General features: G+C 36.6%; 1 protein-coding gene across 8 annotated transcripts in view; it reads right to left on the bottom strand.

Annotated features, from left to right (window-relative positions):
• CDK14 (cyclin dependent kinase 14) overlaps positions 1 to 24,747 on the bottom strand; it is a 613,351-nt gene that overhangs the window by 60,303 nt on the left and 528,301 nt on the right. The window contains exon 15 of one of the 8 annotated variants that reach the window (XM_017536522.2): positions 2,750 to 2,916. The exons of the other annotated variants lie outside the window; for them this stretch is intronic. The gene's annotated coding sequence lies outside the window, so the exon portion shown is untranslated. Of the gene's footprint in view, positions 1 to 2,749; positions 2,917 to 24,747 lie in introns of those variants that run through there. 8 annotated transcript variants of the gene reach the window in all.

Genomic DNA, 24,747 nt, shown 5'->3' on the forward strand with positions numbered 1-24,747 from the left:
AAGGTATGTCTAAAGAAAGAAATAAGGCACTATATGGATTGCAGTGAGATTGCTCAATCAGAACAGGTCTTCACATACGTTGCTTATCAACATCAATAGGAAATCTTAAAACACTGAAGAGAATAAGTCAGCCCTCCCTCTGTCTTATCCAGTTAGTGTTTATCTTAGGAACCCTGACTACCTATTCTTTTTGTTTTTAAGAGAAGTTGATATCTGAAACACCCATGGCTTAACTTACATAAGCTTCAGTGTATAGTTAAGTAAGAATAAAAAGGTGAAAATGAAAGGAGAGTGGTACAATCCATCTCAGTGTTCAAATCTTTAGGAAGGAATAGTCTCCTTTTTTTTTATTTTCTCTGTCCTTATGTCCCTAATACCTATCTAACTCTAAGGATATAACCCAAGAGTCTCATAGCAGCAACAAAATGCTAGAAATTGCTTATGTTTTTCTTTTTAATCATCCCTCTCTTGCTGACTCTTCACATTGTTTTTAACAATTTTTCCAAGCCCTCAAGTACCTACTAATGGATTACTCCTTTTTGGAGACTTGCTCTAGGCATTAGGATGCTTTAGAAATCTTGCTCCAAAATCATTGGTATTTTAAGGCACCAAACTAATTTCTATGAGACCATGAAAAATTACTATAATGATACAGCCGTGGCCCAAACACTGCATCCTCAAATTCAATGATTTCTGTCATCTGTGTCACTTCTCTCTTGTGTCAACATAAATAAGGAAAGCTGCCTGAATCTGTTAAAATGGTCAGAGTCTAAAGCTGCAGTTGAATTTTACTGCACCTACTGCATTTTTGATCCTGAAAGAAATATTTATGAAATGCCAATACCATTCAAATATAGCCCATAATAATAGATTCTCAAGCAAATGTTTTTTAAAAACAAATCCTTATGAAAAATTGCAAATTTTTTCAGACCAATTGTGCCTTCATGAAATTCAGAGAACATTATCATTTTATTAATAGCTGTGATATGTATTTGAAAAACTAACAGAAGAATATGATTCTAAAAACAGATTTACACTTTTTATTTCTTACTGCTTTCAGTTTTAATCAACGTTCTGGAGTTCCTCACTAACAGTGAAATTGTATTTAAATGGGGCCTTTAGGGTGTTCAAGCTACAGATTAATTAACTTGATCTGGTCAGGGTTTTGGAGGCACTGTGGTTCTTGAATCTCTAATTTTATCCTTAGAGGTAGCCAAAGCTCCTCTAAACATTAGCAACCAAATAACTACATAGATTATGATTGAAACATCTAAAATAATGCAGGCTTGTCAGAAGTCAGAATAAAAAAGCCAATGATAAGTGCAACGACATGACATCTCTCTAGTTTACAAATGCAGCTCTACCACTTCTTAGCTTAGTGGGACATTTAGGACATGAAGGAACAGCTCAGATCTCAGTCTCCTCTGCAAAATGGGGATAAGAACACCTACCTTAGAGGGGTGTTATGAATATTAAATGAAAGTACTCATGTAAAGTGCTCAGCGTGATGTCTGGCACACAGTAGGCACTCATTAAGTGAGATGTTCTCAGTATTACTATTATTATCATTTTAGAGGCAGGGTCTCACCCCGTCACCCAGGCTGGAGCACAGTGGCATGATCTTGGCTCACTGCACTCCTCGGATCAAGCGATCCTCCCTCCTCAGCCTCCCAAAGTGCTGGGATTGATTATAGGCATGAACCACTGTACCTATCCACTATTATTATTATTAACCTTACAATTGTGCTTTATGGCATGACAGCTATCTCTAGAAATAAAAGGGAAAGACAAAAGGTTAAGGAAAAAAGTTGCTTGTACTTGTTCTGATGCTATAGTGAATGGTCTTCATTTTTCTCTTTCCTACCTTTAAGAAGGACACAAGTACCCACTCACCCACTCTGTTTTTGAGGCAACTACATTTCCTGTCCAGCTTCACACATATCCTGGAATTTTCAGCTGCTCTGTGGTTTTAGGTGCCCCTTCCTGGAAGCCATCCCTGACTATAAACATCCCGCCTAGTCTTCAAGTTTTAGCTCAGATGCTATCTTTTCCATGAAGCATTCCCTGAACTTTACGAGGTCTGTTCCTGCTCTATTTTCACTGCATTTTATTTATATTTGTATAACAGTAATTTTCACATTTTACTGTGAGTGAATTATCTGTATCTTATGTCATCTGTTGCACTGTAAACTGCTTGACAATAGGGACCATGTCTTGTACATCTTTGGATCTCTTACAAAACCCATCTGAAATCTGTTGGCATTTAGTAAAAGTTTGCTAATTTGTCTTTTGGTTCTCAGTCAATTGCTTCACTTACTATCATGAAGATCTTTCTCCTTTAGAAACTTGTTATAGTCTTTTCCTATTGTTCCTGGTTTCCCTGAAACTATATGCACATATTTCACTTTGTGTACAACATTATGTTAGATGCTATGGAATAAACCAGCTTTACCTGATGAAGCTTTATGGTTCTCTTGGAAATGGAAGGTAAGCACATATAATAATAAACCTGGTTAAATGTCATGCAATTATTATGAACTCTCATACAGCAACTCAATAAGGGTCAAGAAGGCAACTTGAGTGAAGTACACTAGAATATTTATATAAAGAAATAGGCTCTAGCCATTCTTCTTCCAAAAAAAGGCTTCTCTTGGCAATTTTTATATTTGACATTGACAACAGAGACATGGCTACAAGAAATATTTCACTTTTATTTTCCTCTGCCATAAGATAAACAACAAATAAGGTGAAGGTAAACAGCAATTTCTTCTCAGTCTGAGTGACAGAGAGAGAAAAAGGAGTGGCAGGAAGTGCGGCAAACTTCAGGTCACAGCCTTTGCGAAAGAAGGAAGCCACTACTCAGCCCTATTGATCACTGTTGTTAGAGATGCCCAAAGTGGTCTAATCTTCCTTTTTCTAAAAAAAATGAGATGCAGAAAAATATGTATTTTTATGTAAAATTGACATAGTTTTAAAAGTAGACTATTACCTTTAATATTTAAAAACACTGTTTTAGGCAAATGCCAGGCATATGGGCACTATCTGTTAAAGGCTTCCGGGTTACAACCTCCACAAGTGTTTTGAAAAAATAAGAGAAAGACACTATAACCATAGGTTGGACTGCCCTGGTTCGGCATCATGGAGAAGCTGGTAACAGGGATGTCCCTGTAACTTATTTCTGTCTTTTTTTCTGACCTTACTTTCTGTGTTGTCTGTGCTAACCTCTATTCACAGCTCAGTAACAATGACCCAGCTTTTGAATCTTTGTTTATCCCATCAAGCCTTATTATGCCGGAAGCTCCCAAACCTTCAGTTCTGCTTTTAATTTCTATCTCTCTTTCTCTCTTTGCTGCTATATCAACCTAAACGAAAGGACTCTACGTTGTACCACCAGACTTGCCCTAATTATCCTCACCTACTGCTTGCCCCTTCTGAGTTCTCTGAGGTAGCCGGTGAAGATGCCATCTGACCAATTAGTTCATCTGAGTAAGTGGAGACAATTTTAATTCTTCTCTGTCTGTCTCCTCCCACTCTAACTACATGACTGCATCACACTGAGGATTTTTTGGAATGGCCCCCTATTGAGGGCCATGAAACTTACCCTTCTCAAAGACTGCTTCCACTTTACTGCTTCCTTTGCTTTACTCATATGGAAATCATTCCCATCCCCTGCATGAGACACACTCAGTACAAGTTTTGTGCTTTTTGCTGATGTGCAAAAATCTCTTGCATCTCTTTTCCCAATTTCCACAAATCCCTTTTCTTCATATCCTCATGCTAAACCAAGCCCTGGTTTGCTTTTCCTTCTGTCATGGTTATGCACAATTTTTACTAAGAAATAAGCTACATTATAAGATTGTCTAGATTTTGTTTTTTCATTTTAGGTAAAAGAAATGGAAAAACCCTCCCCAAAAATGGTTATCATAAAAGATCTGAAATCAATCTGTCTTTTATTTCTCATAGACTTAATGAAATTTGGAATTCTTAACAGACCAAGCAAGTATTGTGCGAAATACTTTATCTTCTCATTTAGATATTCCTAACAAACTGACAAGAGAGGCACCATTCCTACTCCTGATTTATAGCTGGGAAAACTCAGGCTTAGAAAGGTTAAGGCTCAGCCCAGGTTAAGGCTTACCCCAGAGCTGATAAGTAGCATAGCAGAGTTGAAGGCCCAGGCTGCTGGTATTAGCCAAATATATTAATCCCTATTCTATATTGCTTCCTGAGTTAGAGAGAGCTGCCTGAACTGAGTCAAGCCTACCACCAACAAAACTGATGTTAATGCAATGAATGATTAACAAAGGGCTCACTAACATAAGGTTAAAATAAAGGAAGCCCATGATCACTCCACATCTTTTTGCAAACAGATACAACAGAACTCAGATTAAACAAAAGAGTTGGACCTAAGGTTCTGGCTTCAGGACAGTCTGTTTTACACAGATCCTCTCATACAATGTCAAGGGAAGAAAAAGCACTTGTTAAATTTATTTCAACTTTTCAAAGGAAGTCATGTAAAATGTACTTTTAGAGGAGTCAGCTTGTTTTCTTATTTAGTCTTTGTTCTCTTGCTATTTATTTCTATTAAAGAGATTGCCTCTCTCCACAATCCTTGGTTCTAAAAGGACCTTATTTGAGCATGTGAAGAGGTTGCCCAAATCCTTCTCATTCATGTCACCATTGCTCACTTTTGCCTTTCATCCCTTCCTAAAGAACAGAACTGGAAAAAGCACATTGTTTTTCTCTTTTTAAAATTGTAAGGCTGTTTAAAGTTCATTCCAATTCAGTGTTGTCCTGGTTGTATGTTAAGTCTCAGAGTTTTTTTTTTTTTCAATGAGATTAAGTAGGGAAACTGTATTTCATCTTGAAAGAAAGAAAGGAAAGGAAAGAAAATGAAAGGTGACAGAGAAAGAGAGAGAGGGAAAGAGAACAGGGGACATAAAGAGAAAGAAATGAAAGAAAGAAGGAGAGAAGGAAAAGAAGGAAGGAAGGAAGGAAGGAAGGAAGGAAGCCAGCCAGCCAATACACAGAAGGCTGAAATGTTTCCTGAGCTCTCCCTAGTAAAGAAAACCAAAATAATCCTTGCTATGGTCCTGGAGGTTACTGTTAGCTCTAAAAATCCCAAGAAGGAAACATGGAAAATCATTCATTCAAACTTTCGGCCACTGTATCCTTTGTTGAAAAATATCTTAGGTAGAAACATAAAGTGTAAAACAGATTAAAGTGGAGCTACTTTGATGGGGAGAGTGTTGGGGTTGAAGCCCTGCCCAGTGTTCCTCTCCCTTCCCATTGCCTCCCAAGAGAGACCTTCAAGGGAATCTGAGGAGCAGTGACTGCTTTGAAATTTGTTTTGGCCACAACTCACTGGAAAAAATGCATTTTATTAAGTGACTCAGTGTAGATACAAATGCACATGCACACATACAGCTGAAACAAAAAATTCATGAAATGATACTTATTTTTACTACATGTGATTATTTCAGACATTTTCCTTTCCCATTTAGTCTATTGTACTTGAGAAATACTTTTCCCAGTTTAATAGATTGATATCACTACCCATTAAGGGAGCTAAAAAACACTGCATTTGGCAACTTAATCCTTAAAATAATTCTATAGATTAAGAAATACTTGCTTCTGTCTGCATTTCCTCCCTCCTGAAGGAACAATGATGAAGAAAACATGCAGTAAAAAGTGGTAAGTGGAGGACCCCGAATTTGGACGCAGGGCTGATTCACTTAATCTAACGACAGATTTCCTTCCCGAGGAGTTGGAAACCCAGACCTAGAGTGATGTCTGCTTATTATTGCAAACCATAGGACAAGTCAACCTGGCTCCCATCACATGGACCAGAGAAGCAGGGAAAGCCAGCACTGAGGCAACAAAAAGATGGAGAAAGAAAGAGATCTTATCTCGGCTGGAGTCCCTGTTTCCAATCTATGCACAAGGCCCTGTTTTACTTTTGTCCTTGATTCTATAACATATCCTATATATCCTCATAATCTCCCATTTTATAAAAATGAAGAAAGAAAGAAAAAGAGAAAGAAAGAAATATAAATCACAGGATAGTACTGACAATACATTTAACAATCAGCTATCATTAATATACATAAAATCTATTTATACTACAAAATTGTCCCCCAACATAAAAAAATTCCACTCCACTTAAAAGAACAATAATAAAAATATTTCTGGTAGATTTAAAGAAAGTGAAAGAGAATGCAAACATATATTTGCAGAAAGAATTCCCAAGGTCTATTGCTTTTCACCCTTAAGATTGTCAATGCACTATGTCAGCCCAGTGGCAGCCACAGGATTTAAAGGTTTTATTAAACTCTCTTCACTAACTTAAAAAATCCATCTCAAATGCCATCTATTTAAGTGTGTGTCCCTTTTCACCTTTTTATTTTAGCAAGCGGCTCTAAGAAATACACCTTTTAAAAAATCTAGCCACAGAAAGCCTATAATAAGGCTTCAAACATATGCACTTCCACACCAAATCACAAAATGGGCTTTTATAAATTTCTTTCTACAAAAATAAATAAGAGAAAGTAATAAAAAAGATAAAGCCTTCATACAGAATTGCAGCAATTATATCCCCACAGCTACACTATAACCCAAAACTTTGCAAAGGCTTTGATTATTGAACCATGGCTGAAGTGAATAATTTGCTTTTCACTAAGAAAACAAGCACATTCATTCTCACCACAATGGAGAGAGGCAGTTTTAATTAAATCTTATCAAAAGATGAATAAAGAATAAACTCAATACCCATTCCACAGAACTCTATTTTCATCTGTTTAGTTTAAGCTTGCCATGTTCATGCAATAATTATCCACTGTCCAAGGAATGCCGGAGTTGTGTTAATGTTGGTAAAGATTTAATTAGCTCAATTATCTGGAGAGTATTGAAGTGAGGCTCAGCACAGTATAAATTTCTTCAGGCTTTATACATACCTCTCATCAAAATACATGAAACTGAAATCTAAGTGAACAAAAGACTCTTACTCTAAAACTCCACAATTGAAACAGTTCCATACTTCATAATTTTATTACTCCAATTAAACACACACACACACACACACACACACACACACACACACACACACACACACAAAAGTCTTTAGAAAAGTAGAGCTCATAAGTGCGGGCTTATCTTGGTGTGAGTGTGTGTATGCGTGTGTGCACAGTGCATATAGTTAACTTCCTGAATCTGTAAATATGTTCTTAGAAAGGTAATTAAATCTGCCTTTTAAATAAATATTAACATCCAAAGTACAGTCCTTTAAAACATTTTTATTTTTTCAATGTAGCCTTCATATTACTTTTTCCCCCAGAAAGCAAGGCATTTAAATAGCACTGAAAGCACAGTAACACAGATAACTGTTTCAATCTGTCAGACACCAGGGACAGACAGTAGGGTTCATTTCAGAAAGCAGATTGGCCCCCAGCGGTCTGACCTTCCTGGTGGGAAAGAGAACACAGCACTGTGCTTGACAAGCTCAGCAACAAAGAGGTATATTCAGGTCCCCCCAATTCAGACACACTTCTCACAGGGAAAAATGCAAAGCCAGGGAAAGAAATGCACCACTTCCAGCAAAGCAGAGTTTACTTAGATCAGAGACAAGCATTTCAACCATAACAAAAAATAACACATTTAGGAAAGCAGCAAGCACAGTTTTATCCACAGTTATAACTTGAGAAAGCTCTAATCTGGGCATTGTCAATGTCTTAGCTTCAAACCTCACCTGTGATCCACACCCACTAGCATTATAACATCAGTGGAAATCCCAAATATGATTATCCTGATAAAAGATTTCCTAATTACTCTCTCAATGAAGAGGGCATAACTTTTCTCTTGGAAGCTGGCTCATGCGAATTTCAAAGTATGCTTTATCTTTCTTTTTATATGTTGTAAGTTTTGCCTTTACTTTGAAACCCAGATGGACATTTCCTTATCTTTTAGACCCTTAGATAAAAAGATTTTTCATTACCTCTATTTTTCATTTTGCATTTGTATAGGGTTTTTAAAGAAAGTTTCAAAATGAGACAAAAATCCAGCAAAAGAATAAGAAAACCATTAAACACTGATAAAGGAATATCCTTAATTTAGAAAACCTCAAGCTGAATTAGTTGCTATATATAAGTATGTATATATTTTTCCAAACTCCAATGTAAAGTTTTATTGTATATCCCACTTGACCAGTTACAAGGAATGTTTAGTCTGTATGTTCATAATTTTATATATATGTATATATGTGTGTGTGCATATGTATATATATAAAATGTGTTAAGATATCACATATTTTGAAGCTTTAAGCTTCATGTGGAAGACTACAAATTTTAAAGGTACTCACAACTACCCATATTACCCTTATAAATAAGTACATTGCTGTTTTTTTAAATTCAGAGTCTATGTTTTAGTATATAACTTTCCTGAACTATAGACATTATGGGCAGTAAGGCTCAAACCAACTAGTGAAGTTGAAATGAGCCCTGATTTTGGATCCATAAATATCTGGATAATTAAACACTCCTCTTTGTAAATGTGTAGATTATTAGAAAGACTTATGGTGAAGAGTAGACCATCATATACTACATAGGACATCATATTTTAGAAAAGAAGGCATAGTTTTGAAAACTGGACTCAGACCAAAATCAGAAACTCATGTTGCAAGATAAAAGATAAGGCTGGTCGAGTGCTAAGACAACTTGAACTGTCAAAATAATTTGCCTCTATTTTAGGCATAAACGCTTCTGTTATCAGAAAATGCTATAAGGAAATAGGGCAAAAATGATCCATGCCAATAAAAAATTATTTTCTATCTGCCTCACTTTTTGAGCCATCTTCTTTAGGAAGTACACAAGTCTCTTTTGAGCTGGCAAAGAAAGACACAAGTGTAGGTTGGTTTTACCTGGTTCTCTAGCCTGCAAGCACTTTGATGGTATGACTCACTGAGTCCGGCTCTAAAAGACATCCTTGGAACTTCAGAGTATTTTGTGTAAGAACAAAGGGTGCTTGGGTTCAGTTTGCAACACAAGTCATTTTTACCACACAAATTCCCTTCTTTTGTGCTGGCAAAGGGGGATGCTTTGAGCCCTTTGGGTTTAGAAGATCTTCAAACAGACAATAGTGTGCAAACAACCCTCAAGAACATAACTTTGCTAGGACAACCTCAAGGCTGAGACCAAGGCTGTGAGAAAGGCCCCTTCAGCTGATTTCCTTCTGCTCTTCACCCCAAACAAAGCATGACTGACAATACTGAAATCTCCCTCTTTAGATTAAACCCCCTTTGCAGGAAAAGTATGCAAATGCTATACGTGGCTCCCTTGTCTGAGGCTACTCTTACCCAGCTATCTTTTCTCTGTCTGGCTCACCTGTATAGACTATCTATGCCTGACACTGAGACCAGTCTTCCAATTCAATATCTTTCACAGCTCTGACAGTCAGATCCCTGGGCCTGCCATTGCCTCTAAAAGGGGCTCATTTAGTTGTAATCAACTATGCCCTGCATATTTCCTAACGTATGGTAATTGTGCTAAAAGCCAAGAAGTGAAGCATTCATTCTAGTTCTGATTTAAATCTTTTTTTCCCCTCAGCAGTCTTCCTACCTCTCCCTCCTTTTCACCCCCAAACCCCTGCCCCCTAATTTTCTGTTTTTGCTTCTTTCTAGTAACATTTCAAACAAAGAGATGAAGGTGGAAATTGGAAACTATAGGAAAATAAACAATTCAAAAGGCAGAGCTTACTGAATGATGAAGCTTTGCATGGGAAGTCACAAGAAAGTGAAAAAAAATTAAAAATGAAACACATTGCTTTTGCAGACAGAAATATATATGTATACAAATATATATAAATACATGCATATTTGAATATTACATAAAATAGCCAATTAATAAGCTGGTTCGGGGTCTCAAGATATGTTTGCATATAGACACAATAAAAAATTCCACAAACTCTTTTTTTTCTTTTTTGAGACAGCGTCTCACTCTGTTGCCCAGACTGGAATGCAGTGGCGCAGTCTCAGCTTACTGTAACATCTGCCTCCCAGGCTCAAGCAATTCTTCTGCCTCTGGGGTAGCTGGGATTACAGGTGCATGCCACTACTGTCCAGCTAATTTTTGTACTTTTAGTAGAGACAGGATTTCACCATGTTGGCCAGGCTGGTCTTGAACTCCTGACCTCAAATGATCCACTGGCCTCGGCCTCCTAAATTGCTGGGGTTATAGGCGTGAGCCACCATGCCCAGCTTAAATTCATTTTCTTAATAGAAATATTCTTCTCAAAATTTATTTTCACTCTGCATTACAAATAGTACAAACAAAAGATAATGATTTTGCCTCCCCAGTCTCTCTACCCTTAAGCTGCATATAAGAAATAAATAAGGTCAAGAATCTTAATTTCTGATCTTTTGCAAAAGGTTCAGGTCTGGGCAAGTGGGAAGTGGACCTCTGAGGACTGTATTATGTTCTTGCAGGTAGATCAACAATGCCATGATCAGGAGATGTTTGGTGGGTGAGGTGAAGTACTAAAAAAATTATTTACCTCAAAGACTTTCCATTAGCTATAAGCTGTTAAGCTATAGTCAAGTGGATCAAACTGGAAAATAGTCATGGTTGTTTGCAACATCTCCATCCTCTCAACCCACAAAGCAATGTTGTAGAATTAGTCTTGGCATAGGAAAGTACATACTGTTTCATTAAAAAGACTCAACATCCCCTAACCCCCCAAAACCCTCACCTTTTGGGATGCCCATTGATATTAGCAGCAGGTGAAGAATCTGGAGTCCCAAATTCTTATGCCAATAGGACTCCTTTAGCTTCTCTTTTTGCTTTTGGCTAAATTATGTTTTCATGCTATCTCTTAATCATCTGGATACTGCTATTTCTAGGATTAATTTTCAGCACTTCTTAGGTGTAATAGAAAGTACTTTAAATGTTAACTCATGGAATGCCCTGTGGTTATAAAATGAGCTTAGCTTGCATAGTATCTGACTCTTCATCACAGATCTATCGAGGAAAATCTGGTAATGAGATCGCATCAAAGAGCTTGGACTTATCCAAGGGGACTCCGAGGTTGGATTATAGTGAGAGCCTACTATTGTTATAAAAATGTAAATTAACTAACTTTCTTAATTATACAATAAAATCTGTAAAACCATTTTCTATGTTAAAATAAGGACATAGCAGTTCAATATACTTCCTTTCACTCATTCTTACGTATAAATTCTATATGTACAAGGAAAATATTCTACTTCTTTCACTTTATCACATGTATTTCTCCATGTTACTTTGCCTTAATAACTTGTAATTTTCAAGACTATCATATTTCATCTGCTTTGGTAAACTTTAATTTACTGATTTTAAAAATATTTAAATGGTCTACCCTGTTCTTAAATAATTTATCTGTTTTACATTAGTTGTTTCAACATTTTTTTCATTGTTAGCATAATCACCACTGAAAATTCTAGTTAGTTACTAAACATTAAGGTGGTTTAAGGAATTTGGCTAGACAGACTTTAATATTGTCAAATACTTTACAGTGTATTTGTGTTTAGGCAAAACTGGGCTTGAAACTACAGTTTACTCTTACATGGTCTTAAAGAACATAGACAGGAGTGTGAATTTATTCATAAAATAAGACCATGAAGATACTGAATTCTTAAACATTTCTTTCAACTTTGAAAATGACTTAAAATATTATCCCTAGAAACTTGCTTTTCCATTTTTTGCATTTCCCCCAAATGGTGCCAATATATCTTAATATATGAAATTTAATATATTCACAAAATTTAAATTAAGGGGATTGTTACTCATTTTACAAAAGATATGTGAATAGAAAAGGCATATTCTTTCACCTAAAAGAATTTACATATTACTTTTAAGAAACACATTGTAACATGCTGATAAATGTATCATCAAGAAACCATGTTTATAACAAGAGTCACAAAATATCAGGGCTGGAGGATGAAAAGAAGGAGAAGAGTAAGTGTTGGTATAATCGCTAACATTAAATTAGGCATAAATGTGAATGGAATCTTGTTTATTTTCTTATTTTAAAGACATGACCTAACATAATAAATTTAAAGAAGAAAAAAAAGTACATCTTTTAGCATTGTTAAATGATTCCTAAAGGATCTCCTGGCTTGAAGGTTTTGGTTCTTCTATGTGTGACCATGAAGTCATACATATTTTCCATGGGCAACAACATTAAAATCCAAACTCTTTGGCATGTCATTCAAGACCCTCAGAATCAGGCTTCAAATGAGTTTCTCAGTCCGTGTCTTCTCATTCTCCCTGTCCCTAAGCTTTATCACATCCGTCCCTAAAGATGCGGCACATTGTGACACAGCTTTGTTCTTGGTGTTTGTTTCTTCTTTTTGAAAATATCCTTTTCTTCCTGTATGCCTATGCAAAATCCAATGCCTTCTTTTGTTCAAAATCTCTTCCTTTGGAAAGACTTCTGTAACCTCCTCCAACAAAATTAATTTTTCCCTCATTTGCCCTCGCATATAGCTTCATGCAAAGTTCTGCTATACCCTTTATCATCTTGAAATTTAAAAGATTGCATTTGTGTCCCAAAATTGTGAGTATCTTGAAGCTAGAACTGTCTTCTTACTATTGTCTAGTAGAGCACCAATACAGTGGTTGCTAAAAAAAAAAAAAAAATACTTACTGAAAGAGCAGGAGATTGCTGAATGGTGAATTAGCTGGATATTCACTAATGTCAATATTTTTACAATATTTAATGGGCATAAATTAAGTGCCATGTGAGGAGATGGGAGCTATAATGGTGAAATGAGGACAAAACAGTAAACAAGTTCCTGTATTCTGATATTTCGATTCCAGTAGGGAAGAAAGACAAGTGAACAGGTGACTTCAATATCAAAGGGCTAACACTTGCTTTGTTCCCAACATTTGTAAAGTAGCCACATTTTATTCATGTTTACAAAATATATTCCACACTCTGTCAGATGCCCTGCTAAATTCTATCACTGATCCTGAGTGATCCTGAGTCAAAGGCTGGAACATCTCAGGGTTCTTAACTCAGACATTCCCCTCTTTGTTGGTGATTCCTTCTCCATTTCCACCCATTTTCATTTAGAAAGTCAAAGCCTTGAGAGTAATCTCTCTCTCTCTCTTTGGATTCTGATATCAGGCAGCCTTGTTGTCAGTTCGGTAACCATCTAGAGTTCCTTCCATTTGATTGAGAAACTATCCCAGACCTCCTGCTTCTCTAACTTTACATCCTGGATATTACATTGGCTTTAAGACCTTATCTGTGTTAATGTGTAATCAAGGACAACATCTCCAGTGATAAGTTATGTGGATATCATGTACTTCTTGACATGAAGTGGTGAAAAGTCATCTCATCTTAGTGGTATTCTTCTCCAAAACCCACAACCCATGTCTAATCATGAGAAAGCATCATGAGAGCCATTCTACAAAATACCTGAACAGTACTCTTCAAAAGCATTTAGGTCATAAAAAATAAAGTTAATATTAGAAGAAGTTGGGTTAATGACATAGCCTTCTGTACTGGCTTTACAACTCTTCTAAAAAATCTAAAAGTACTTCAAAATAGAGTTCAAGAAACAAAAACAAAACAAATAAAAAACAAAAAAGCACAGCCCTAATCTGACTGACTGCCACTCAGGTTTAGATATTTTGGATTCTGAAACCCCAAATGTGCCCAGATTTCCATGAGGTACTTCATGGGATCTGGGTAAGAAAAGACCTAATTCCCATTTTCTGACATGAAGTTGCACTTATGCTGTGTCTAATGGAAGTTTTCTGAAAGACTTTCGGAGTCCTATAAACAAGCTATGTAAAATGGCCTGATGATTTAGTATCACACGGTCAGAGGCTCTCCATGCAGCATCAAATTTAATGCATATAAAAAAAGAAAGTCACAGCCCCTTAGATCAATATACAGTAAAAGTCTTTTAAGATTTGGTCTACTAGTCATCAAGAGGTATTGTAAATGATGTTCTATTGTCATTTTCAGATGATACTTGTGTGAACACAAGAATAGGGATTTTATCTATTGCACACTAGAAAAATTGAGACATTAAATTGATAGAACTAGAATCATTTCATGTAGCAAAAAAATTTTGTGCTGAATAGTAATTTCTTCAAGAAGGAAAATGTTACCAACATTACTTGTATGTTAGAGTTAATGCATGGCACTTGTGAAATGGGTCAGTGCTTCTCATACTTTTTGATCTTAGGACCCCTTTATACTCTCAGAAGTTATAAGGAATCCCCTAAAGACTTTCATTTATATGAATTGTGGCTGCTGATATTTACTATATTCAAAATTAAAACTGTTAATTAAAAATTATTTACTTAAGAACTCATTACATGTTAACATAAAAACATAATTTAAATAAAAATAACCATATTTTCCAAATATAATTAGTGAGAGGACTAGCAGTGCTTTACAGTTGTACAAATCTTTTTAATGAGTGGCTGGATAGAAGAGAGTTGGGTTCACAAACATATTTCTACATTCAATCTATTATGATACATTGTTTTGGTTGAAGCAAATGACAAAAATATGGGACCACCACAGATAAGTAGTTGGATTACAACAAAACTCGACAAGTGGTAGTTTCTTAATGGTTAATTATACCAGGGAATCTGAAACTGTATCAATGAACTCTTTGTATTGTTACCTTAATATCTGTTGGTTTATTTTAAACTTTCAGTGAATATTTTATCCATGCATTATTTTGCTAAAATCATGCATTGATCATTTGGAAAACAGTGATTTAGTGAGTTATGCAGATATTTCAAAGGTTGACACATTTCACTATACAATATCAAAAAAGTCACAGTTGTTTATACTACCACCATCTCATTAGAAAAGTTTCTTGGAGACTGTCCAGTTCGCAGTGGCAAATAAAAGCTATCCACAGTGTTCTCAAATTCAAATTTTCTGTTGAATGCTCTAATTTTATCAGCAAATACTATTGGTTGTTTTGCTTGGGTGATGGACTCACTTTTGGTTCCTTTTGATAAAATGTCTGCCAAATACCCAAGTTTGAATAACTATAGTTTTTCTTGTCAATCATTCGTTCAAGTAAAAACCATGTTCCTGGAAAAAAGCAGTTAGTTCAGCTTGCAACTCAAACAACTGCACAAGAGCTTCTCCTTGAGACAACTGTGATAACTAGGCATCCAGTGGAAATGATTTATGCAAACTTCCCATTTAGTCACATAGTATATTAAAAAGACATTTACCTAAAAGTAGAGGTTTAATAAAATCAATACTTTTAACTTCTTCATCAAGAATATTATTAAGCTAAGCTTCCCCCCACACCCCAAAGCTGCAATTGTGTGGTTGTGAAGAATACAGTGCCCAGGAATACAATTAGTGTCACTGCCTTGATTCATGCTAAGGACCAAGCAGTTTTACCCTCCATTGGTTTTGGAGGTGCAAATGTCAACACAGTGAAAATAGCAACAAATATCTTACTATTATTATGAAAACAGTTTTGACCCCATGAAGCCTCTGGGGAGCCACAGGGTATATGGACCACACTTTGAGATCTGCTAACATAAAAATCCAAGACAAAACTACCATTTCTTTTCTTTAGTACCCACGGACCTTTTCTGAGGAGAACCCATAAACCTGAAAGTGAGACTTTTAACACATGGTTACTCAATCCATAGAGTTGTGGAAAGGTTCGACAAAGAGTATGATAAATATAAGAATGTCAATATGTACCAGAGATTAGTTAATGGAGAGGAGACCGGTTGAGATGAATGCAAAATAGTGGAGAATCTAAGAAGTCAGTGAGTGCAGAGCTGACTTTGGAATGCAGAATTGAGGGGATATAGAGAATTGAGAAAATGGTAGGCCATGAGACCAGGCATGCACAAACACCACCAATTCACCTCCCACTCTTCAGGGCCAGGCACCTTCATGCCTGTCTTGAGAGGTAAGGGCTTCTTACTTAAAGGTACAGACTGGGAAACCTACATGTAGACAACTATACCCGATTCTTTCATTATAACTTTTTTTTGACAATGTTTCCTCTCAAACTAATTTATTTATTAATCTAATAAATCTGTCAGTTATTAACAAATTGGGTTTCTGTGAAAGAATAAAAATCTTAACATTAGGTGAACCATTTCAAATAGCATTCTATAAAAATTTTGTTTTCAAGGCCAGCTTCTGGACCACACAATACAATTCCCAAATGAGGGGATGAGTGGATTCACATTGATGTTTAAATTTTTATATTTGACAGAACTAATGCAGTATATCTTGACAGCTATATACAGTAGCTTAATGACAAGCTTTTTATGCTGAATACAGAATAGAATGAATTTTGCACCACTGTTTTGGACTGGGAGGTTTTAAGATTCTTACTCACATTACACAGCAGTCTGAGGCTGCTTGATAAAACAAGCCTTGGCTATTTAATAACTGCCTCATAAAATGTCTCAATATTTAAGAGAAAACCAAGGCAAAGACATTTTGAAAATATACGTTTTAACCAGAATCTGGATGCTAAGTAAACATCCTTTAGTGTTCAGCCAGGAAGACTTGCAGCTGTGGCGTTTGTGACTTAACAAGATGAAGATCTGCATGCCAAAAGATAAATGACATCATAAAAGTTTCTTATCAAAAGAAAATACATTTTTGGATGAAATTTATGTTTAAAAGAAGGCTTTACACAAAAGCTCATTTAATACGTTGTAAAAACAGTGGAAGCGTTTAATTTGGAGTTTAGTATGAATACATGTGAAGCAATATTATTTTCTGTTTTGCCACTATGTTATCTTTTTATAATCTGCAGATTAATTTCCTCTAAATCAGCACCTTTTTAGTTTAGTTTTGTTTGTAAATAAGGTTACTGTAAATAGTTAACTTTATAGTAGAATATTAAATTCTAGATGAACTGACATCTAGGTAGCAATGGAATTGGAGAACTTCTCCTTTAAAAAAAGAGGTTAAAATTTTAACATTGTACCAAAAATGGCAGTCACATTCTGAAATGTACATATATTTCTTCACATGGATTAGATACAAATCTCCCAAAGGGCATGTGGTCTCTTCTATCAATAAGACTGCATGTGAATATGGAACCCTGGTTTGATTTGTGCAACCTAGCTAACCCCTGAATGTCAACACCAACCCTGTTATATAATTCAGTATGCAACTGAGCTAGGCTTCCATGCTAGCAGAGGGGGGAAAATCCCTCTTATTTTCTAAAGTTGCCCATCTCTATCCGTTTCTGTCAAATTGCCACAATTGCCCAGATAAAACATTTGAGAGTATGTCAGCTTTAATTAATGTAACATGACCTGATCATTTCCACAGTTAAGAATAAAGAAGTTTGCATTCTTTAAATCCAAAGCTCAACCTGGAGATTATGCTAAGTTGCTTCATTCATAGTCCACACTCCTCCGCTCATGTCAGAAGGACAGCATTTGTCCCCTCTAGTGATAAACAAATTATACATGAAATCAATTCCACTTCACAATCATTTTCCCTATTGGGTATTATCTTTCCTTCCCTGCTCCCTCCAGTTAAGCCTGCATCCTGTAACTTGCTAATGAGCTGAGAGCTTTCTGTTCCAGGTGGCACCCCCTGCCTCGAAGTCATGACATTTCCCATTTCGAATGCTGCTGGCATTTTTCGACAGCTCCTGCTAACTAGCCTTTTTGACCTGCACTAAGAGGAACTCATCTGATCGAATCCTCTAACCTGCCAATCATTCCACCAAATGATCTTCACAGTCACTCCCAAGGCAGGAATGGAAGAAAAAAAAAAAAAAAGGAAAAGTGAGTGAGAGAATGAGGGAGTAGGCAAGCGGCTGCCTCTGCGGCTACCTAATGAGAATACTTTAAGTCTCCGAGGCAGCTGAAACACTGAAAAACTGGTGGGAAAATTAGGACACAACTGAATGCCTGGCTCTGTAATTACTGATTTCTTTCCATCCTGAGATCATTTTGAGAGCAACACCTCTGAGATGTGCCAGTTTCTAAAGAACACAAGAATACCCTACCTTACGTAGAGAAAATAAATTTATTTCTTCTGCCACTATCAATATGCAATTCTCATAATCCCCCTCTGTCAAATAGCATCCTTTGCAGAATTAATTATGTGCTATAAGCTCGTTAAGTGTGCATTTGTAAACTAGGGATGATTATAATATTTGCCACAGTGAAGAAAGAACCTATTTTTTCTCAGGCATATTTTAAACGTTGCCACCATTTAGGGGTGTTAATTTTTACATATTCACATAAAAATAAACAGGTATGGTGGAGGCTGGTACATGGCTCAGGGAGGATTAAATTCTTGACACCGACAAAAAGGAAAATTTGGGCATTCTTAAATAATAGAGGTAAAATAATTTTTTTCCTTCCAGATATTTCCTGCCTGTGCAGAATCAGTTTATTTAATTATATTTAAACTCAGCGGGCCCTTGGCCCACAGAATAACTCTATGACTTTAGGAAGAATGATCTGGGAGGTGATTAATTTGGCAATGGATCACAATTCTAGGTATCTTAATATAAAGTAGATTTGTTGACCAAGGAAAGATACAATATAATTATGTGTTATCATTATACCATTGTATGTAATAATGTAAAATAAATACTGTACATGATTTAATTGCACATTATAATCGCACATCTTTCCCCATTTATAGTAATTAGGCCAATAGCCCCATTTACAGTAATTATTATATGTAATTGAGGGCATTTTACTAATTGCATTGAAAATGATAATCCAGAGCAATTAAAAATCCAAGGGCACTATACATAACACAAACTACATTAAGAGAATGGTGATAATTTAAAGGAAAAAAAATTCACCCAAATAGGGAAGTTAACAGTCAGTATTTGATTCCATGCTTGGCATACAGAGTGATTTTCATAATGAGATAAATTTCCACCAATGACTCCAACTTTTGCATTGTTTTTGTTCCAGACTGAGTATATTATTTCCCTAAATGGAAAAGTAACCTTTGATTAATCTATGACGTGATCTGAACAACTCTAGGACTGCTGAAAAATTATTCTTCTTAGCTTATGAGTGGGGTGTGTGTGTAGGTTAGTAGAGGAAGCAGCTATCCTAAATTTCAAAAGATTCCATTCATTTGCACAACCAATTGGATGCTCTTAAAGGCTTATTCATGAAGCAATTCAGAGTATTGCAAACTTTTTGTTAATTATATTTGTAACAATTTAGCTAAAGTGTTTAACTTTGTCTACCAAAACACATTCGGGTTGTGATTTTCATTACATTTGCTATCCATCTAGAATTTTAATGTGTTTAAGAACCTGAAACCCTGGCTCTTGTCCCCAGACCCCAGTGTCTTGCCTTCCGTGATTCCACTCCCCATTTCTACCCAGACGAAACCCCCATGTGAAGAATATTGCAGGAGGATGACGAATATCCATGGGACAGCGGGAATAGTCTCCAGCTTCTTTTTGCCTTCCCTTTTCGACACTGTCATTTAGACATTGTCCTCCGTGCATTCAAATGTCATTCCAGACCATCAGCCCACTTCAACTCAAACAGCCTCCTTTTATGCTTAGACACTTCTTAGAGTATCAGCAGACCACAAAGACTGTCTAGTGGGACTCAGCCGCTATACTGGTATTAATAATACAATACAGTGCACTTAGGGCACAGTCAATTCCTTCTGTATCCCAAATTCATAAGAATCAACATTAAATGAAAAGGAAAAATAGAGCACCTGAACTGATTCTAACTACTTTCTATATGTGACTGCTAATTTCCTTGTAATGAATATTGTGGTTACTATTCACATCACAGCTTAGGCTCCCTATTTATAAGAAAGCTTCATTCATATTATGCTGCTGACTAAATAGTCCCTAAGAAATTAATTTGGGTTTTAAGAAGTCAGAAGATGCAAGTGCTATTCCCCCTGCCCCTCACCATTTTGAAAGCTCATTTGACCTGGAAATGATGAATCACAAAAATATAGTCAATTTTCAAGGATCCATGGGCTGATGAACCAATTTATGGAGCATCAGCCAGTTTCCTCTCTTTTAGCCACTTTGCTTTTTAAAACCTTCAATTGGAGGAAAAACAGGAAAAAAAGGACAAAAAAGTATTATTTTTATTTTAAAAATCACTCTAAATTCTTTGTTCTTAAGAAAAACACGGTAAAATATTTCAAGATAATGGAGCTTCATTTGAGTAACAAACATGGTTTAGTGAAACAATGTATGTGTGCACACATTTGTATGTGATGGCGGAGAGAATTAATATGATAAAGCATATGTAGCTAATGTAAAATGTTAACACTTTGGGGAGGGGGGTGAAGGGTATCAGGAATTCTTGTGCTATTCTTTCATCTTTTTTACAGATCTGAAATTATGTTAATATAAAAAAATAAACAAATGCTTGAAGGCTGGGCACAGTTGCTCATGTCTATAATCTCAACACTTTGTGAGGCCAAAGCAGGATGATCACTTAAGGCCAAGAGTTTGAGACCAGCCTAGACAACATAGCAAGACTCCATCTCTACAAAAAATTAAAACATTATCCAGGTGTGGTGAAGTGCACCTGTAGTCCTAGCTACTCAGGAGGCTGAGGTGGGAGGACTGCTTGAATACAGGAAGTCCAGCCTGGGCAACAGAATGAGACCCTGTCTCTTTAAAAAAAAAAAATAAATAAATAACAACACAAAAATGCCTTAAGAACGCACTCTGAAGGAAGCATGATATAACTTTATTTTCATTCTGCTTTGTGACAATCTCAGTAGGTGGTGATAGCCTGCGAGTCCTTTGCCTACCCTTGCATGGGGTTAGGGTGGTAGCAGTGCAGAGGACGGATCAGAGTTGACCCAAAGAAAAGGAGGGGTGGAGAGGCAGGGTAGGGACAAGGAGGAGAGAAGAAACAAACTTGCATTAGCATTTAAAGGAGAGAACAGACTCCACAGGGTAGAGAGGAAGCTAAGGCAAGGCAGGGTGGAGGTGAAGTGGGAAACTAACAGCATTCCAGCCTCTTCCCATTTGGATATTAATAATATGCATCATGCATTTGAGTTTCAAAGTGCTGTCAATTTCCCAAATAAGATGTGTTTTCTTAATTGGCAGTCATGAGGGGGTAATAGTAACAACTGGGGAATCTTTCAGACAAAACATGCAAAGAACACTAAGGTTTGTTTTCCCTCTGAGTGTTATTTCAACAACTGTTCTCAACTACATGAGGTATTTGAAATAATAAAACTGTAGTTGTTTAATACGAAAAAAATTTGTAGGATCATGCAGAAAATGGCAGTTTTTGGAGAGAAAAACCCAGAAATCTTCCTGGTACTGAAAGAAACCTAGATCTAACACTTGTGTTCCTTATACAGTGAAAGTGCTAGTGGATATTATCTCCTTTTGTGTCTATAGTTGAGAAAATGCAACATATCTTAAAAGGACCTTTAGTCAATAGCCAAAAATATCATGCAATGAAGATATTACACTATCAGAATTGGAGTTTCTCTCTGTATTTGCCTAATTTTTCACTCAGTAGTATACAGGCCAGGCAAGGCACTTTCCAGCTATACTGCTTGCTTCCCGGGAGTTTCTCCAAGCTTCTGAAGGGCTAAACCCAGCAGCCTCTTCCAAAAGGTTCTTTAAAAAACAGGTTGGCCACCCAGTTCTGGGCTCAGCTGACTGGATCAGGGCTCAGAGCCTGACCTCAAGGCAGCCTACAGTCAGCCAGTAGTTTCTACGGGGGTGACTGACACAACAGCTTTGCTTTCTACTTCATGATGATGGCTACATCAATCAGAGCCACTCTCTGGGAGGGTTTGAATCTGAGGCAAAAAGAGGTCAGCAGTAGACTGCCCCAGAAGTAGACGGACAAAGAGAAATGATAATAAGCAGGATCCATGAATAAGCAGAAACAAGTCAGCAGAAGCCCTGAAGTGAAGGGAACATGAAAGCGTGTTAGTTGATGCAGAGACAGAAAAAGTGAGCCGCCATAATGTCACAGCATGGAGGAGAGCAATAGGTGGCTGTTTTCTAGGAGCAGTTTCCAGAGTTGAGATGGCGGTTGAGATGGCAGGCAGCTCTAGGTGGCCTGCAGAGTAAGAACCACCGTTCTACTAGCGTTCAGACAGAGCTGCCACAGTCTTATGCACAAGTGCACTGTGTTCTAAAATCTGGTTTCTAAAAAAATCTTTATCTCATTTAATTAAATTTCCTTGAGCATTCTACTCTGTTTACCTAACAGCCTACTTATAGGAAATTACTGCTTGGTGACCAAGTAGAGGGTCTGATATATTCTTTTCCTTATCATGTACTTCCTTTACAATGTTGATTTGCAAAAATAATAGGCTCAAAGGTAAGGAGGGGGTCACCAAAATATGCATGCAGTTAACTTCTTGCAATTGAACCAAACAAAATTCTTTCATGCACTAGACAACTTTTGTAAATCTATTAGGAATGGGGTCTGAAACGCAACTGATTCATTGAAAAGAATTATTTCATAATGAGCACAAATATTTCAGAAAAATTATAAACAGATATCTAAAAGAATAGAGACTTTTATTATCCCTTATATTCAGCTAAAGGAGAAGTAGACAGAGTGACCATGCACTTTCTATGCCAGTTTAGAGTAAGAGGAAAATTAAGCTCACCAGAGGGTTGTGTTTGGTTTCACTGCATGCCAAGTATAAGTGATCCTAATGGATGTGGTATTCAATACAGCTCCTAGTCTTTTCCTTGTGGAAAATTTCTATGTATATTTAAGGCTCTCTCAGACTTTTGAAGGGTCTTACCTATCAGTGCTGATAAAATGAGCAAGAACAATCTATGAAATCTTTAGTCTGCTAATATCTTCAGAGGATAACAAAATGTAAGAGGCACAATATTCTGATAATCCAGTGGCATCCACCCCATTTTTTAACTTAGGTGTTTATGGTTTTCTTCTTATTTAATTTGGCTGTAAGACTCTGAAACCAAAATTGCTTTCTGCTGCAAAGTCGGAAGTATCTCATTAGATTTTCCACTAAGATCAATTTATGCAAATCCAGCATTATTAACTAAATAACTGAGGTGACCTTAGTATGCAAGGAAAGAAATAATTTGGCATTGAGGTTTGGAAGAAAAATTAGGACTTGAAACATTCTTGTCTACTCAGCCCTCTATCATTTCAAAGACAGAACTAATACAATGCATTTTCCACATTTACCTCCTTGTAACTCCCCAAAGACAGGTGGTTAAAATGCCGGCCAATAGTCTTAGTCTCCTTGCCCCCAACCCTTTGGCCTCCCTCTCCTTCCCAATCGCTCTGGACATTATAAAGAATTGAGGCATTTGAGAAAATTTAAGATGCCAAAGCCTTCTCTGAACAGTCAGTAAATTCAACAGCAACAGCAAAATCAAAGTCTGAGAAATTACAGACTGTTCTCTAAGGATACCTTATCTACGTAGACATTTTGCTCTATAATGTCTATAATTTGATATTCAGTATTGGTCAGAGTAAGGCCATTCCACAAGATATAATAGGCCAATAAATCTGATATATTATTTGATCTCAAAGATGGCCCCATTTATTTAAAAACTCCACAAAGGTAAGACCTTAAAATAATTTCCTTTTCTGCTGACTGACAGAAAACTCTTAGAATCCATCTTCCCTGAAGCTTTTGTGAGAGAAAAAAAATTGAGTCGTTTCTTCAGTATTATGTTGAATCAACTGAGGCATCTGGGTTTGGAAGAAAACTACACGAACAATAATATTAAGTCTTTATTGGCCAGGTGTGGTGGCTCATTCCTGTAATTTTAGCACTATGGGAAGCCAAAGTGGGTGGATCGACTGAGGTCAGGAGTTTGAGACAGGCCTGGCCAAGAAACCCTGTCTATACTAAAAATATAAAAATTAGCCAAGCATGGCGGTGGGCGCCTATAATCTCAGCTACTTAGGAGGCTGAGACAGGAGAATTGCTTGAACCCAAGTGGGGGCAGAGGCTGCAGTGAGCTGAGATTACGCCACTTTACTCCAGTGTGGGCAAAAGAGCGAAACTCCGTCTCAAAAAACAAACAAACAAAACAAAACAAAAGAAAATCTTCACAAGTTGATGTGAAAAAGGCAAAACTCATAGAAAAAATATTTGTATTGCTATCAAATAATTCTAGAGAAAAAGCTTCCACTGTGTAGATATAACCTGACATCTGGTTTAAAAAATATACATGAAGAAAACACATTTTTACATTTTTGTAAAGGCTTTTAAATACTGATGATTGCAGTTCTGAGCACCTTTTAAAAATCCCTTTTTAATTAGCAATCTTTGAGACTTTCTGAGCAATGCTTCTGTTCTGTGAGCTTGATTTCACAAGGAGGAGCTGAGCTGAAACACGTTCTAGCAGCTTTGACTGGCTGAGCTCAGGTCAGCAGATCTCAAAAGAGCCAAGAAGAAGGAACACAGCCTTACAATTGAAATTCAGGCTTGCTTGTGTGCATGTGTGTATGAGGCAGCAGCACAAATAAAGTCCACTTTTTGTTTTGTTCCACTGAATTGGCTAAGGGATTTATAAAGCCAGGACCCTCATTATGATAATGCAGGTTAAATACTTTAAAAAAGCATGTGCTGTAACCCTCACAAATCAAAACCATTCTCAATACCAGGAGGTAGCGTGTCAAAAACTCAGCCCTATTCTTTGTCTGACCAATTGAAATTCAGAGTAGGAGTACAAATGCAACCAAGAGTTGTGCTTTTTATTCAACAGGGAGAAATAACATGAAGAATGAAGACTCTTAACCT

The sequence above is a fragment of the Cebus imitator genome, unplaced genomic scaffold (genome assembly GCF_001604975.1).
Source record: "Cebus imitator isolate Cc_AM_T3 unplaced genomic scaffold, Cebus_imitator-1.0 Scaffold98, whole genome shotgun sequence".
NCBI lineage: Eukaryota > Metazoa > Chordata > Mammalia > Primates > Cebidae > Cebus > Cebus imitator.